Source organism: Cyanistes caeruleus, chromosome 4, assembly GCF_971803275.1.
Source record: "Cyanistes caeruleus chromosome 4, bCyaCae1.hap1.1, whole genome shotgun sequence".
Classification (NCBI taxonomy): Eukaryota; Metazoa; Chordata; class Aves; order Passeriformes; family Paridae; genus Cyanistes; species Cyanistes caeruleus.
Genome location: NC_141704.1, coordinates 8,825,612 through 8,840,545, shown reverse-complemented (window position 1 = coordinate 8,840,545; position 14,934 = coordinate 8,825,612). Strand labels below are relative to the sequence as shown.

General features: G+C 37.6%; 1 long non-coding RNA gene across 6 annotated transcripts; it reads right to left on the bottom strand.

The window, feature by feature from the left end:
• Nucleotides 1-1,099: 1,099 nt before the first annotated feature.
• On the bottom strand, nucleotides 1,100-14,743 carry LOC111923231 (uncharacterized). 6 transcript variants are annotated; one of them, XR_015286093.1, is made up of 5 exons: nucleotides 14,471-14,743; nucleotides 13,711-13,847; nucleotides 1,832-1,902; nucleotides 1,552-1,620; nucleotides 1,100-1,279 (listed from the first exon to the last, which is right to left on the bottom strand). It is a non-coding gene; the product is annotated as an uncharacterized LOC111923231 (long non-coding RNA). The 6 variants fall into 6 exon arrangements; XR_015286090.1 differs by having other exon boundaries at nucleotides 1,100-1,228; XR_015286091.1 differs by having other exon boundaries at nucleotides 1,100-1,228; nucleotides 14,642-14,743.
• Between the last annotated feature and the right edge of the window lie 191 nt (nucleotides 14,744-14,934).

The following is a 14,934-nucleotide window of genomic DNA, read 5'->3' as shown; positions in this document are numbered from 1 at the left end:
AACCCAAAGTAAAACCTTCATACTACACTTTTAATAGGCTCAATTAAGAAATGGAAATAGTTGCTCAAGAAAGCAGGAACCCCATTAAAGTTTATCATACCTTTCAAACTTTAGTCATCTGTGTTTTCTGTGGGATTATGTCTTATACCCCACTTTTAATTTTTCTTCTCTGCTATTGTTCATCTTCTCAGCTGGCCAGAAATGAAATACTTATATCAAAGACAGAGAATAGAGAGAACTAAGTACAGGTTATGTATCAGCAGAAGCAATCCCTTCTAAAATTATGAATAGGGAGATCAACTTCTATTACTGCAAAATTTATTCTGTCAATTGTAGTCTGGCCAGTAAGGTGAAGGAGAGGATACACCCGATGAAACAACTCTTAATATGCCTTTGCCTGACGTACACAGACATTAGCTACAAAAATGTTCCTTGTGTATTAACCTGCCTTGACCTCATCCACCTGAATAAAGGCCTCTTGCAGTGTGGTCTATAATTTTTCAATACTTTTTAATCATATCCACGTCACTGCCTTTCACACTCCAACAAGCTCCTTCAAATGATGCCAAACTCAGATTCAGCAGCACTGGAGCATGGCTTAAACACTTAGGGCTAAATTATCATAACTCTTGCTTGGTTGTGTAAGGGAGGGAGAAATCTTCTCTCCCTTTTCCCCCCACTGTGAATGTAACTCCAGGGGTAAAGGACAGAAATAGGAGAAGACCTTTGTGTACCTTGCTCCATATGCAACAGCTGACATGGAGTGGGAAAAAAAATTCTCCAAGGAAACAGTGAAGTGCTTTAGTGTTTTCATGGAAGCATATACTGGAGTGATGCAACTCTAAACAAGTGTTTGCACCATTTAATATCAAGTTGCATCTGTACAACAAGCACAGTGTAATTAGGTAAAAAGAGGCAGCTCCAAAAAGAATTCAGAATATCTCAATAAAACCAGTGCTCAAAGACAACCTCTGTGAGAAGAGCCTATAGAAATAGTGATTGTAGCTACTCCAGAGTTCACACAAGGAAAATTACCCCATGGTCAGTCACAATTCCTACAAAAAAGAGAGCATTAAAAACCACAAGAGCACTGCTGTCATGGATTTCCTTTCCCATCTGAAGTTTTGTTTTAAAAATTTGTGCTGGTCAAATCAATAATAGGTGCAGTAAGTGAGCTCTTGTACCCGAAGCTGTTTCAGACATTCAAGTATCCAGCTAAAAGCTGAACCTGCAAGAGTGGTCTCTTGTAAATGATGCTTCTTCTAGAACAAGAAGCCTACTGGGTATGAAAACAACATTTACAGTTCAGAGCAGTTGTGTATTTACCATCCTATCACACTTTCCAGAGATGCACATGGCTGACCCAGAGGCAGAAATACCAGTCTCAATTCCCAGCTCCCTAGGAGAAAAGGCCCTGGTGTGGCCATCCACTGAAATTTCCCAAATAAATCAAAATGCACTGTTGTGCCAGGTCCCACCTCAGCAAGCAGGCTCAACATTGCCAGGACACAAACCAAGGACCAAAACTATAGGGCACATCATGGGCTTTACCTGGGCCTTATTACAAGCATAGTATCTATCTGTCTCCATCAGATCAGCAGTGTCTCGATGAACATCTAGCTGTGGTTTTAACAGAAAATTAAACAAAACCAAAATTCAAATCCTTTACATTAATTTTAGAGTACTACTTAGGCTCTTTAGGGAACATATTAAATTTGCACAGAATTCTTAATCCCTGGGAAATAAATAGGAAGGAACTGTTAGCTTTAACTTATTTAAGTTCTTGCCAAAAAGGGAAAAAAAATAAAATAAAAAGAACAAGAGACCTTACCTCACACAGCCACAAGTATTTAATGGTCAAAGTAAAATTATCCAGTTTGATTGATGTCTCTTTTGATACTCCTAAAGGAAAATAATTTTATGTTTAAAAAATACAACCTGTTTGCAAAAAACCCACATAAAAGCTTACCTATTTCTGAACAGTAAATAAGAACATAATCAACTACCACAGCATTGCATTAAAGCATCCAAAGTCTTGACTATGTAATACAGACCATTCTAAATTCAATAAGATTTGGGAAAATGTATGGCAGGGGTCTTGTGTTGAAACACAGTCATATTGCACTTTTATCAAGTATCAGCATTTTTTGCTGTTATGAAGTGACCTTGGTTTGTAACTGGAGTTTGTTAGGATTGTCTCATTAATGGACAAAAATAAATAAATAAATAAACCAAACCAAATTAACCTCCTCCATCCCCCCACCCCACACTTCTAAATCCATTGATTTCATTGGAATGGAGTTACATCTCCTCATAAAGGCAAGCCTAGATTGATAATATTGAAATAAATTCGTTTCACTTTTTGAAATATTACAGTGCAGTTTTACTATGTCCCACTCAGTTAATCTCTCCCAGGAACCAGTCAGGGAGAGAGAGGACGTTCTTTTGGAGGGGGACATGCAGGTTTTCAGCAGTGCAGTCCTGCAGGCACAACCCCATGGCAGAGGCAGCCAGCAGGACCACGGAACCTGCTTTGCCAGTAGCCAGAACTGCAACACAGAATGCCTGGGGGCCACACAGAACTCTGGGCACTTTTTGGACTTTAATAACCAGACACGTATGTGGGCATCCACAAAGACAAACTCCAGCGAAGGAAGTTGATCAGAAAGTTCAAACTGTAGTAGTTCAGAGCAGTTAACTTCAAACTTCAGCTGAAAAAGAGACACACTTGACTGGAAAAACACAAATCATTGACCTTTCTACAAATATATGAATGTTTATTCTCCATCCAGTCTTCTCTTTTTTATTTTTAACCTGAAAATGTGCAAGAAGATAAGGTAAATGAAAAGATATTTAAGGAATTCTCTAACTAATTAACAAGAAATTTGCTCACATAAATGGACTTTTCAGGCACTGGCACAAACTTAGCACTGTGATGCTTATCACATGAACAGACACCCTGGGATGTGTTTTCCTGCTCCAGGACCTAGAAAACACCCTGGTTGTCAAAATGCTTGAGAGTGACAGGGCCATGGATGAGCAGAGAAAAATGCTTTTCAATATTCTCTGTATGGAATGTATCCATGAAGATCAAGTCCAAATGGAATTAAACCCAGTTGGATCTACAGTTGACTCATGGAACATTTAAAATTAAAGATTTCTGTTTGGAACACATGGACTGTGTCAGTTAATTTTGTTATATTTCTGATGGCAGATGCTATGGGATCATACAGATTTCGAGGATACAGTTTGTATTTTAATATGTGCTTGCACAATGCCTAACATTCCTTGGCAAATCAGCTAGCAACATTCTCACGTAAAATTAGGCAAGGTCTTGTTTGTTAGGGTTTTGAAACTTTTTCAAAAAAAGTTTCTATATTTGGATCATGATTTACAGTTTCACTGAAATGCTCTGGCTTCCTAAGTGTGATTGACACAGGAGGAAATATGCTACAATATTTTAAAATAAGGAAGAAACAAATGACATTACAGGACAATTTTCTTGTGCAAATGTATTATAAGAAGTTTGCTGAGAGACATTCTAGCCTCTAGTTTTAAAGAGATGGTAGAAAAACTCATCCAGTGGAAGAAATCAGTGCTGAGATCTTGCCCAAGTCAATTGTCAAACAGAAGCCAATACACACAATGGAAGTAAATAGGAAAAAATATTTCAGTATCTCAAAAATAAAAGTGTTGATCTGCAGCCTTGACTGTCAGTGATTCAAAATTAAATAAATTACTTAATCTGTTAAAGGGAACAATAGCTGCTGATTTACTCTTTGGAAGTAAATTATTTTTTTTCTCTCCTTTCCTACTGGTGTTCTTTACAGGCTAGAGACAAATTTCAGACCTTATTCTGCCCTGGACAAAACCCAGTGAAGAAAGATATTTCAGTGGATTGTGGAAATATGACCCAAATTTGATGCAAAACCATGGAACCTAACAACCCTAGATGTGAGGAGGCTAACAGAGACCACTTCAGAAGTAAACTGATACAGAAGCCATAAAAGATACCTCTATAAATTCTTATGTTTTATCTTTTCTTAAACTGATTCTAATCCATTATTTGGGAAAAAAAACATCCCAGAGAGTGTCCTGAGTACTAAACATCATTGCAAGTCTGCTGGAGTTTTCCTAGTCACTATACAAACTCTGTAATCATCCTGCTAATCCTGTACAGCACCCATCCCAAAATAAACTGGTTTTAAACCACTTCATATTCAAAGTTTCTCTATTTCCTGCAATTTGTATGCAGTTAACTAAACTATTGATTTAAGCATGCAACAGCTGAATAAAGCATATTCTTAATTATAGCAGGATTTGAGTGATAATGAAATATTATTATTGTGATGCTTCTGTCACAGCTCTATCAACATTTTCCTGAGATATAATAGCATTTTTATGTTTTTTTATGTTTTTATAATCTGGCCAAAAGAAAATTCTCCATACAAAAGTTTCTGGTTAAAACTCAGTGTTAAAAAGACTCTGCTTTTTAAAATCAGTTGTGGAAAAGGTCTGCAGTTTATCTCTAAGCCACAAAAACCCCGTTAAATAAATTGAATTATTTAGTGTTGAGATTTGTTTTTCCTCTTTTTTTAAACTGACTTTTTAGCATCACAGAAAATACATAAAAAAAAGAAAAGGTCAGGCTTTTTTAAGATTCTCAGGAGGGGCATAGAGAGTTTAAGCGCCCAACATTATTAATCCCTTGTGCAATTAAGATTGCTGGTGCATGAGCTTCTTTCTAATATATAAACATCCCAGTAATAAATGGAACAAGTACCACTGATTTTCATCTTTCCCAGTCATCTTGCCAGGACTGACTGGCAACATTCTTGTACCTCTTTCAGATATTTTACTTCACAAGATCTTTAATGTCTCAGGTATGGCGATGTGAAGATCAACCCGCGCACCCACATGTACACATACAAGTGTGTGGAAAGGGAAACTAATCTTTATTAAAAACTTTGTAGGATCCTCACTGCTTTTTCCTTGCATGCTCCCACAACTTCAGGGCCAATCACAGGAGCCAAACTACCTCCTGCTGTTTTTTACAGCTAAGGTTTCTCAGTCCTTTATAGACACCGTTTGACCTCTTTCCAGCTGGCTCTGATAATCAAATATGAGCAGCCAAGTCCAGTTCTAGCTCCCTGCACCCCTAACAACTTCTCTAGACTGAAAGGAGTAGACCACCCTGTTGAAGCAGCAAAAAATTTAATAGGAAATTCTGTTCACTTTATTATTTCTTACAAGACAAAAAGAAGAGAGAGAGCAGAGAGGAACTTTTTTGTGGATGTGATTAGCTTTTACTCAATTGAAAGTCCAATTTGGAAATAAATTGTTCAGCCATGAGTTTTTGCAGACATACAGCAATTTTAAATTAAGCAGATATTTCAGATACACTTCACTAGGTAAATTTCAACTGTGGAATACTCCACATATGAAGTGTTAGTTTTGGTAGCTCTTTTATTAGTGGGCTCATACACACTTGAAATAAATAAATTTGGATGAAACATCTCTTCCTTGTTTGAACTTTTATTTTTTCATTCCATGATCATCATATTTTATATACAATGTATAATTGAAAGGTCTTAGTGATAACTATGGGAGAATCCCACGAGCTCACATTGTCTGAAGTACTGAGCTTGAGATGAGACAGGAGCCCCTGGAAGGAGATAGTGTTTCCTGACAGTGAATGAGGGAGTCTGTACCTCTGCCACAAGCTCAGAGAAGTTCTCTGGGTTGATGGAAGAAGCATGAGAAGGAAGACTGAGTTTGTAGCATGGACTTCTCAAAAAAGCAGAGAACAAATATGGAGAAAATGGAAAAGTAGTTTTGTCCCAGCTAACAGGAATCCCTTTGCTGACTGGGAACATGATCTTGATCTGAAAACTATACTGGTCAAGAGGGAGACTTCAAACCAGCTCACTTTAATTTCCTTCACCTAAGATCTGTGAGCTTTCTCCAAGTCTTTTTTTTTTAGGAGATAGAAAGTTATGTAAAGTATAGTTTTGTCTTCTGCAAATATAAACTTTATGCCAGACATAATAATTACATGAAGAGTGATAGCATTTGAATGCAAGTACTCTAATAATGGAGAAATAGCATGTTATTGTATATATCATTTTTACTCCACAAGTCACCTGAAAAGGTGTTTTTCTAAAAACATGGCTTTTCAAAATTAGACTCACAGAAGGGCAAAGTCTCAGTTTGTGTTTGGAGAAAGTATATAGAATTCCTGCTAATCAGGTTTTGTGGTCTCCAGTTGACATAAACATTCTCAGAAGCTATATTATGCATACTGCTCTGTGTGTGCATAAATTTTTGGCAACCCACCAGCAGGGAAAGAGATGTAGAAGCACTTCCTTGTCTTAGAACTTACTGGTGAAAATGAACACAAGCATTTTCAGAACTGAACTTATTAATCAAAGCTTTTTCTGGCTGGTACATGTAAGGACAAACATATTATTCCCAATAAAAAACATCTTTGTAAAAGTGAAAGAGGAAACTTCATGGGTGGTCTTCTAAGAATATAAAAACCTGTTTTATGTTCTAGATGCATTAAAAAAAAGAAAAAGAAAAAGAAAAAGAAAAGAAAAGAAAAGAAAAGAAAAGAAAAGAAAAGAAAAGAAAAGAAAAGAAAAGAAAAGAAAAGAAAAGAAAAGAAAAGAAAAGAAAAGAAAAGAAAAGAAAAGAAAAGAAAAGAAAAGAAAAGAAAAGAAAAGAAAAGAAAAGAAAAGAAAAGAAAAGAAAAGAAAAGAAAAGAAAAGAAAAAGAAAATTAGAAAAATGAAAGGAAAAAAAAAAATAAAAGGAAAAATCTAATGGCACAGGAGCAAGTTGCCATGTTTGAGTCCATGAGGAGCTATATTCCTTCTGCCTTTGGATTGCTGTGGAGCAATGTTGTGCATTTCCCAAATCTGACTCAAAGTGAATGAGATGGTTCTATGAGCTTCATTCCCTGAACTCACTCAAGCGAGATTGCTATGGAGATGAGGCACAATTGGAAGTTTCTTTTATCAGTAGAGTCTAAATTGACTGTAATAGGTTTTGAAATATCCTTGGACAGAGGTCTTCACTCTACTTGATATTTTGGCACTGGCAGTAGCCCTCTCTTACAATTGAGCAATTTAGACTTTTCAGAATCTGGCATTCTGTGTCTAATTCATATTTTTAAAATCGCTGCCACTGCTACCTGTAAACCCTGTATTACTCTCTCTACTACTACATCTTTACTATTCAGATATACACACATTTCTCCTCTTTTTAAGATGTGATGATTTTCTGGTATTTGGGAAGGAAATAGAGTCATCAATAATGCCATTGTCTTGTCATTCTGGTATAAATTTTATGCCATTTCAGTACAGTGGCAAATAATAGAATTTGGAGATAGACGAAGAAGTAAAAATCTTCTCCAATGATATGTTACAGATTTTAAAAGGCTAGAGAGTAGTTTCTAAACAGATGTCTTTTGTTTAAGTATTTTAACATTTATTTTCTGGTGTTATATAGAAAAATAATTTATTGTGATAAATAGTCTCTTTTGATCTCTTTTGGTTTATGCCTTCTTAATAAAATTACATTGAGAGGAGCAACCAATTCTGGTCCCTCAGTTTGGGAAGGACATTGAGACGCTTGAGTGCATCCAGAGGAGGAAACAAGGCTGGTGAGGGGCTGGGAACACAAACCCTGTGAGGAACAGCTGAGGGAGCTGGGATTGTTTAGCCTGGAGAAAAGGAGACTCAGGGTGACTTTATCACTCTCTGTAACTCTCTGAAAGGTGGCTGTGGTCAGGTGGGGGTTGGCCTCTTTCTCCAGGCAGCAGCTGACAGAAAGAGAGGACTTAAACTGTACCAAAGGAAATATAGGTTGGATATTAGGAAAAAGTTTGTCATGGGAAGAATAACAAAGTACTGGAATGTTCTGCCTGGGGAGGTGCTGGAGTCACCATCCCTGGAAGTGTTTAAAAAAAGCCTGGATGTGGCACTCAGTGCCATTGTCTAGTTGAGGTGTTAGGGCATGTGTTGGATTCAACGATCTTGGAGGTCTCTGCCAACCCAGTGATTCTGTTGAATTCTGTTGAATTCATTACTTCCATATGCAAAATTTCTTAAGACATTTCTGATCTCTCTGTGTAAAATTTTGCAGGATGAGTGAAAGAGATGCAGAAGCAGATACAACTGTAGATTAACATAACCTAATGCTATGAGGTATTTGACTTGAAGCAGAGGCAGGGCCTGAATCCATCCCCCTTGCCTCCCACTCTTTTTAAGCTTCCTCCAGGCCCATCTAAATCCAGTTTTGTGTAAACATCATCGCATAACTTTGTCATGACTGTAGAATTACTACTTGACCACTCTGTTCTCACTAATGCAAGATATTCCCTTTCTTTATTAAGTCACCTTTCCTGCCAATAGATGTCATAGAACACGCAATTTCCTTCTGTAAAGGCCATTAAATGTGACAAATACATAAGCACACTTTGCTTCCTCCCTGAGGCAGGGATCCAGAGACTTTGCACGGGAGTCTCTTTTATCCAAACTCCCTGCCAGCCAGTTTGTCGGGTCCAGCCACCACCAGTAGCATAAATTGACTTGGTGAGATATACCTTTGAAAGTGATTCATTTCAACTGTAAACAAAAAGCAACACTGGGGAAAAGATTTTAAGTTCTTCACTGAGTGGGTTTGTGTTTTTAATTCAGTGGAATATTCTGCTATCATACCATGTTATTTCCTGTGCTGCAGGGATGGTAAAAAAAGTTTCAGTAATAGTTTCAACCCACATTAATGACCTTGATTTAAATTTAAGTTGATAATAAGACTGCAGGCCATTGGAAAACGTTAAATTACTTATTAATTTACTCTTGAATATAGTGGAAAACTTGTCACTGGATTCAATGTAAGGGTATCCAACCCTTCTGTTCTAACTCAAGCGATGCTGTATAATTAATCTCCTTGTGACAGTTTAATAAGGTGGTCTCCATTAAATTCCAGTACTGATAATGTCCATGTTGTCTTTACTATGGCTGATATTTTCTTGGAAACTTTATCAAATAAACATGAAGCTGCAACCCTTTTTAGCCCTTTGAAATGTCCTATTTAGAACTAAGAAGCATTAAAAATGTATTATAATAATGAAAATATCTTGCCTTATTTTCATACACTAATCATTTTAATAGAAATAAAAAAGATATTTTATTTCCTTGAAATTTAATTCAGAATTATAATTACATTTTTTAGGAAGAAGCTAGCTCCTTCTTTTGTAATAAAATAGGTTGAATCATTTCTCTGCTCATGAACAACTCTGAGCTTCTATATAGAAGAGACTGGTAGGAATTTCTATAATGACTGCCCAGAAACTACAGATAGTAGACATATAATAACAACTCTGAGTGAAAAAGAAAATATGGGAAAAAAAAATCTATGCTTCATTGTAGAGCAGAATATCCTCTTACAGGGAGGATTTTTTTTTTTTAAGAAAAGAACAGTTTATTCTCTGATTGTATTCTGTCATAAATCATACAGACAGATGTGTGCCTTAGTCACGCATCAAGGTTGATTACCATTTCTTTAAGTTTATATAACACAGGCTAAGGATTACTCTTTTTTATTGTAACTTTTTTCATTTTTTAGTAGAGAAAATGTAATATTGCATGCATTTTTCTTTGTTACAGCACATCTGTACAATAAAAACAATATTTACATCATGCAATTTTCTGCTCTTATGAAGAAAAATCTAATCATAGCTGGGTCTGCTTGTTCTTTTTCTAAGAACATATTTTGGGGGAAGTCCTCATGTGGGCTAAGATAGTGATAAAAATTTTTCATTGCATATTCTGCTACCCACATGTCTACATTTTATACTTTAAAAAATATTTGATAAAAAAAAAAATCTTAGAATTATGTATAGATGAAAGTATCTGGATGTATCCCAGTTTAATAATTAAGCCCTGTTGAATTCTAGCCTTGAGGTCCATTAAATATCAGGATGTGTACAACATTTTTAACTTCCTTGCATTCAGGCCAGCCTGAACTAGAAGTGGGATTCTTCCTTAGTTCCTTACCAAAGGAAATTCTGTGAGGAGAGCATACACATCATGGATAGTGATCTGACCTCAGCTATTATAAAAAGTCATAGCTGGCATCAAGAAGAGATCAACACAAGGTTACTCAATATTTCTATTAGATAGAGTTCAGATTTGACATTAGTCATGGGTATAAAGCAAATTTTGACTGTGCTTTGGAATTCAAGCTCCCTTCGTTATTTGTCAGTTCCAATGAACTTACAGAAACAAGGTTGTTATATTGCACAAAGGAACAAGCACATGGCTGAGACAATTGAAATCTAAGATTTGTCTGAGGAACTCATAGTGAAATGATCTATGTCCATCAGTGTTTAAAACTTATCAAATTAAGTTTAGCTCCTTAAAATGAAAAACAAAGGGGACATCTAATTCACCACTGAAATAGCAGCCTTCTAACTCAGCATATTCTGTTATTTCTGGAGGTGACATGGTTCTCTCAGAAAATCCCATGACAAATGATTTGTATTACTAACATCTTCATAAAGGTGTCTTCTCTTTCCACAGAAAAGGACAAAAAAGATAGAAGACGTGAATTTGCTTGTGCAAATGTTACAGTGTATCACATTTGGTAAAGAAGAACATTTCCTCTATCAATCCAAAAATATTTGAAAAGTTAATAAAATATGATACAAAGTACTTCTGTCCTGTCATAATACAATTCACAGCATAGAAGATCCTGGCTCATTGGTATATCTATAGGAAAAATAACACATTTATCTTTAAAATTTACTAGTGTGTCACAAACTGTGTTTAGTCCTCTTATTTTCTTCTTCCAGTCAGAAGAGAAATGGGAAAGCTATTTCAACAGTTTGTGGTTTTGTTCTTAGTAAATATTAAAAAAATGTAAAAAAAAACTTGCAAAAAACTAAGGGTTTCTTTAATTGTCCTTTGCTCCTCTCCCCACCCCCCACCCCATGGTACATTTTTCCATGTAGCTGTGATGTTTATGTTCATTCTGACTCACATTGGAAGGAAAGGAGGTGCTAATATCCATGATCAAGTCAGTTCATAAATTTACTTCATTGCCTTGTCACACCATCAACACTTGTTTTTCCACTGAATTTGTTTCTCATTATTTCCTCTCCTCTACCTCACCCATAAGTGGTTTTAAACCAATTGAAACCAATTGAAAAACATTTACAAAAACATCCCCGTGCAAAAAAACATTTTAAAAGTAAGGTGACTTACCTTGTGAAAATTCTCCTTCAAAATGGGAGAGTTTTGTGCTCTTTTTGAGCAAGAAACTCTCCTCTAAGGCTCTTCCCTTTCTCTTCCTGTCCTACATTGTGGCTTTAACCTCTGCCATCATTATAATTTCCCTAACCAAGGACTATGATGTCACAACATTTTCATGTTATGATGGACCTCTTTGGGTTCTGGATATAATTACTACTTCTCTGGGTGTAGCTATGCAGTTGTCAAATTAAAAGAGATAATATAAAAATAAGGAAGGAAACTACACTGCCTAGTTCCTGGCCTATTTTTTCCTTATGTTGATGTTCTTGGAATACCAAAGTCTCTGGTACCTTAACCACTAACATATGGATGCATTTTGCTATCTGAAGGAATCAGAAAGTAAACAGGTGATTGAGTTATTTCACTTATCCCTACTAAAACTTCTTATTTGTTGAAACACAAGAAGAACCGGTGTATCTACTGCATCTCATTGTACTACCTAATCACCTTCTTTCTCTGTTCAGCAAAAATTGAATATTAAAATTGACAACAGTGTATGTCTAACTGATGATGCAGAGTATATAATACCTATTTTTCTGGCATTCTTTGTGCCAGTGAATACACTTGCCTGGAGAAATGACGTTTGGGCCTACAAGGTCACTGAAAATTTTTCCGGCAATTGGAGCTCTGCTGAGAGAAATATTTTATTGCAAGTTTGCCATTGGAAGGAATCTGAGCAATCTCAGCTACTTCAGATTTTTAAAGATAGATTTCCAAAGCTAATTTCATGTTGGCTAGGGGTGAGGTCTCCTAAAAGAGGAATCCTAAAGAAACCAGCTTCTCAGTCTGCTAAGCAAAATAACAGAGCCAAGTGATCAAGGCTGAAATCAAAGCTCCGCTCAGGTCAGGAGAGTTTAACCAAAAGTAACATTTCCTCAGTGAATGCCACAGACATTTATTTTCCCTGCTGGAGTTCTCCACATCTTCCCCAAAAGCCATAGATGAGATGACACTTAGTTCAAGCAGCTGTGCAAAGTGCCATGCTAACAGCGTTTAATCCTTACTGACAGGCCCTGGCAATGAACACGTATCTGAGGGCAGCCCTGTTTCAGATAATCTTATGCTCTGACCTTCCCTCTCTGTCCATGCTGCTGAGAGCAGCACAGCTAAACACAGAGTAATCTCTCTCTCACTCCAACAAGGAAAAACATCTCGGTGCACCTTACCCTGCAATAAACAGAGTCCCGCCTGGACAGTAACCTGTGGGTTGGGTCTGAGTGTAGTCAGAGAGCAAATGAGCCCTGTGTGGCACAGAGAGCTGATGAAATCATCACCAGCAACCTGGAAATGAAGGTCAGGCATTCAGTCTTCCCAGAACCCCATGAAACGATCTCAGTTTACTTGAGGTGATTTGAGTCACGGGGTGTCAGAATGAGAGCACCAAACCCTGCAGCAAATGATCAAGTCCAGAGCCATAACAGCAGCTCTGTGGGTGCCCAGATACCTTTATAGTATTGACACTGGGCAATCCTTACTTAATGCAGCCAACTGCCATACAGGGAACTTGGTTTTGCCTAAAAAAATTGCACTTGAAATATGATGCAAGAAGCAAGCTTCGCTACCAAACCTCTGCCTGTTGCATGAGTAATGGTTTTATTGCTATAGCACACAAGCCAGTAGGAATTTCTTGATCTGTCAGCTTGAATTAAAACTTAGGGAATCTAAATCTTTACTGAACTTTTTGAATTTCATGGCCCTTGCTTTGCTTTTTTTTGGGTGTTTTCAGATTGATGACTTAAAATACAGAGGGTGGGTGTGGTTAAACCCTGTACTCCCACTCAGTCATTCCTAAAATGTATGTTCATGCTGTGTTTCTCCAAGGTTGCCCTGGATTTGTGTCACTGCAGAAGTGGTCTGCCAGCTCCACAAGCTGAGAACAGGCATCCTGCTCTCAATTGCACATCCCCTGAGATGTATGGTAACCACTTTGTGGAAGGAACATTCTCTCAGATGAACTTCCTTCAAAAATTCTTACAGAGCTTTGCATCAAGCTTTTGATGCCTTGGACTCTGTCATATTAGAACAAATCCTTCCCCAGACTCCATCCTACCAGTTCTAGGCAAGAACGTTGCTGGATGCACTATACTATATAAAGTAATTTGCTTTCTTTGTAAAAAATACTGCAATAAAATAATGAACATCAGATGTCTATTTCTTGCCAGTGTGCTGACACTGAATAAAAAGAATTCTTCAATTCTCAGCCCAGAGCAGCCTTTCCTACTCTTCATGCCACAGACCCATAGAAACCACAATTTTCAATCCCATATCATGAAGCATTCTGTCTTTAGCTTAGACTTAAATAGATGTTCATATCTTCTAATGAAATTTATGTAACCAATGAACAGATGTAGACTCTCAGTCCATTGCAAAAAAAAAAAACAACCCCTTACTACTAGCAAAATACTCCTTCAGTTTCTCCTTTTCTGACTTCACTCTCTTCAGAAAAAGCCTGTAGGGAGCAGATGATTTAATCTCTGGCTTCTCTAATTTATTTTTCTCCATGTTCCTTTTCATCTTGACATTATTTCTGGTGGGAATTCAATGAAGTAATAATAGTAGAGACATAGAATGATTTTGGTTGGAAAAGACCTTTCAGATCATTGGGGGCAACCATAAACTTGTCATTTCCAAGCACACTACTAAACCATATCCTGAAGCACCCCATAGCATCATGGAATCAAAGAATGGCTTGGGTTGCAAGAGACCTTAAAGATCATGAAGTTTCCATCCCCCTGCCATGGCCAGAGGCACCTTTCACTAAACCAGGTTTCTCAAAGCACCATCCAACCCGGCCTTGCACACTTGAAGGGATGGGGCATCCAGAGCTTTTCTGGGAAATTGTTCTTTAAATGTCTCCAGTGATGGTGACTCTACCACTTGCATGGGCAGCTTGTTCCAATGCTTGTCAACCTTTTTCATAATTGTTTCCTAACACCCAATTTAGGTCTCCCCTGGTGTAACTTGGGACAATTTCCTCTCATTCTATCTTGTTATTTGGGAGAAGATATTGACCCCCACCTTGCTGCACCCTCCTTTGAAGTAGTTGTAAATATTAATAAGGTCCCTCCTCAGCCTCCTTTTCTCCAGGCTAAACACTTCCAACTCCCTCAACTGCTCCTCATCAGAATTGTACTCCAGACCCTTACCCACCTCTGTTGCCCTTCTCTGGACTATATCCAGCATCTCAATGTTTTTCTTGTCACGAGTGGCCCAAAACTAAGCACAGTTTTTGAGGTGAGGCCTCATCATTGCTGAGTACAGGGGCACAATCTTGGTCCTGCTGGCCACACCAGTGCTGACACAGGCAAGGATGTCACTGACCTTTTTGGCCACCTGGGCACATCTTGTTCATGTCCAGCCACTGTTGATCAGCACCCCCAGAACCTTTTCTGCTGAGAAGCTTTCTAGTCACTCTTATCCCAGGCTGTGGTGCTACCAGGGGTCATTGTGACCCAAGAGCAGGACCAGACACGGTTTTGTTGAACCTCAGACAGGTGGCTTCAGCCCATTGTTCCAGCCTGTCCAGATCCCTCTTCAGAGCCTTCTGACCCTACAGCAGTTCAGCACTTTTTCAAATGGGAATGTAATATCCTTTCTGCACACTCTGATCTCAT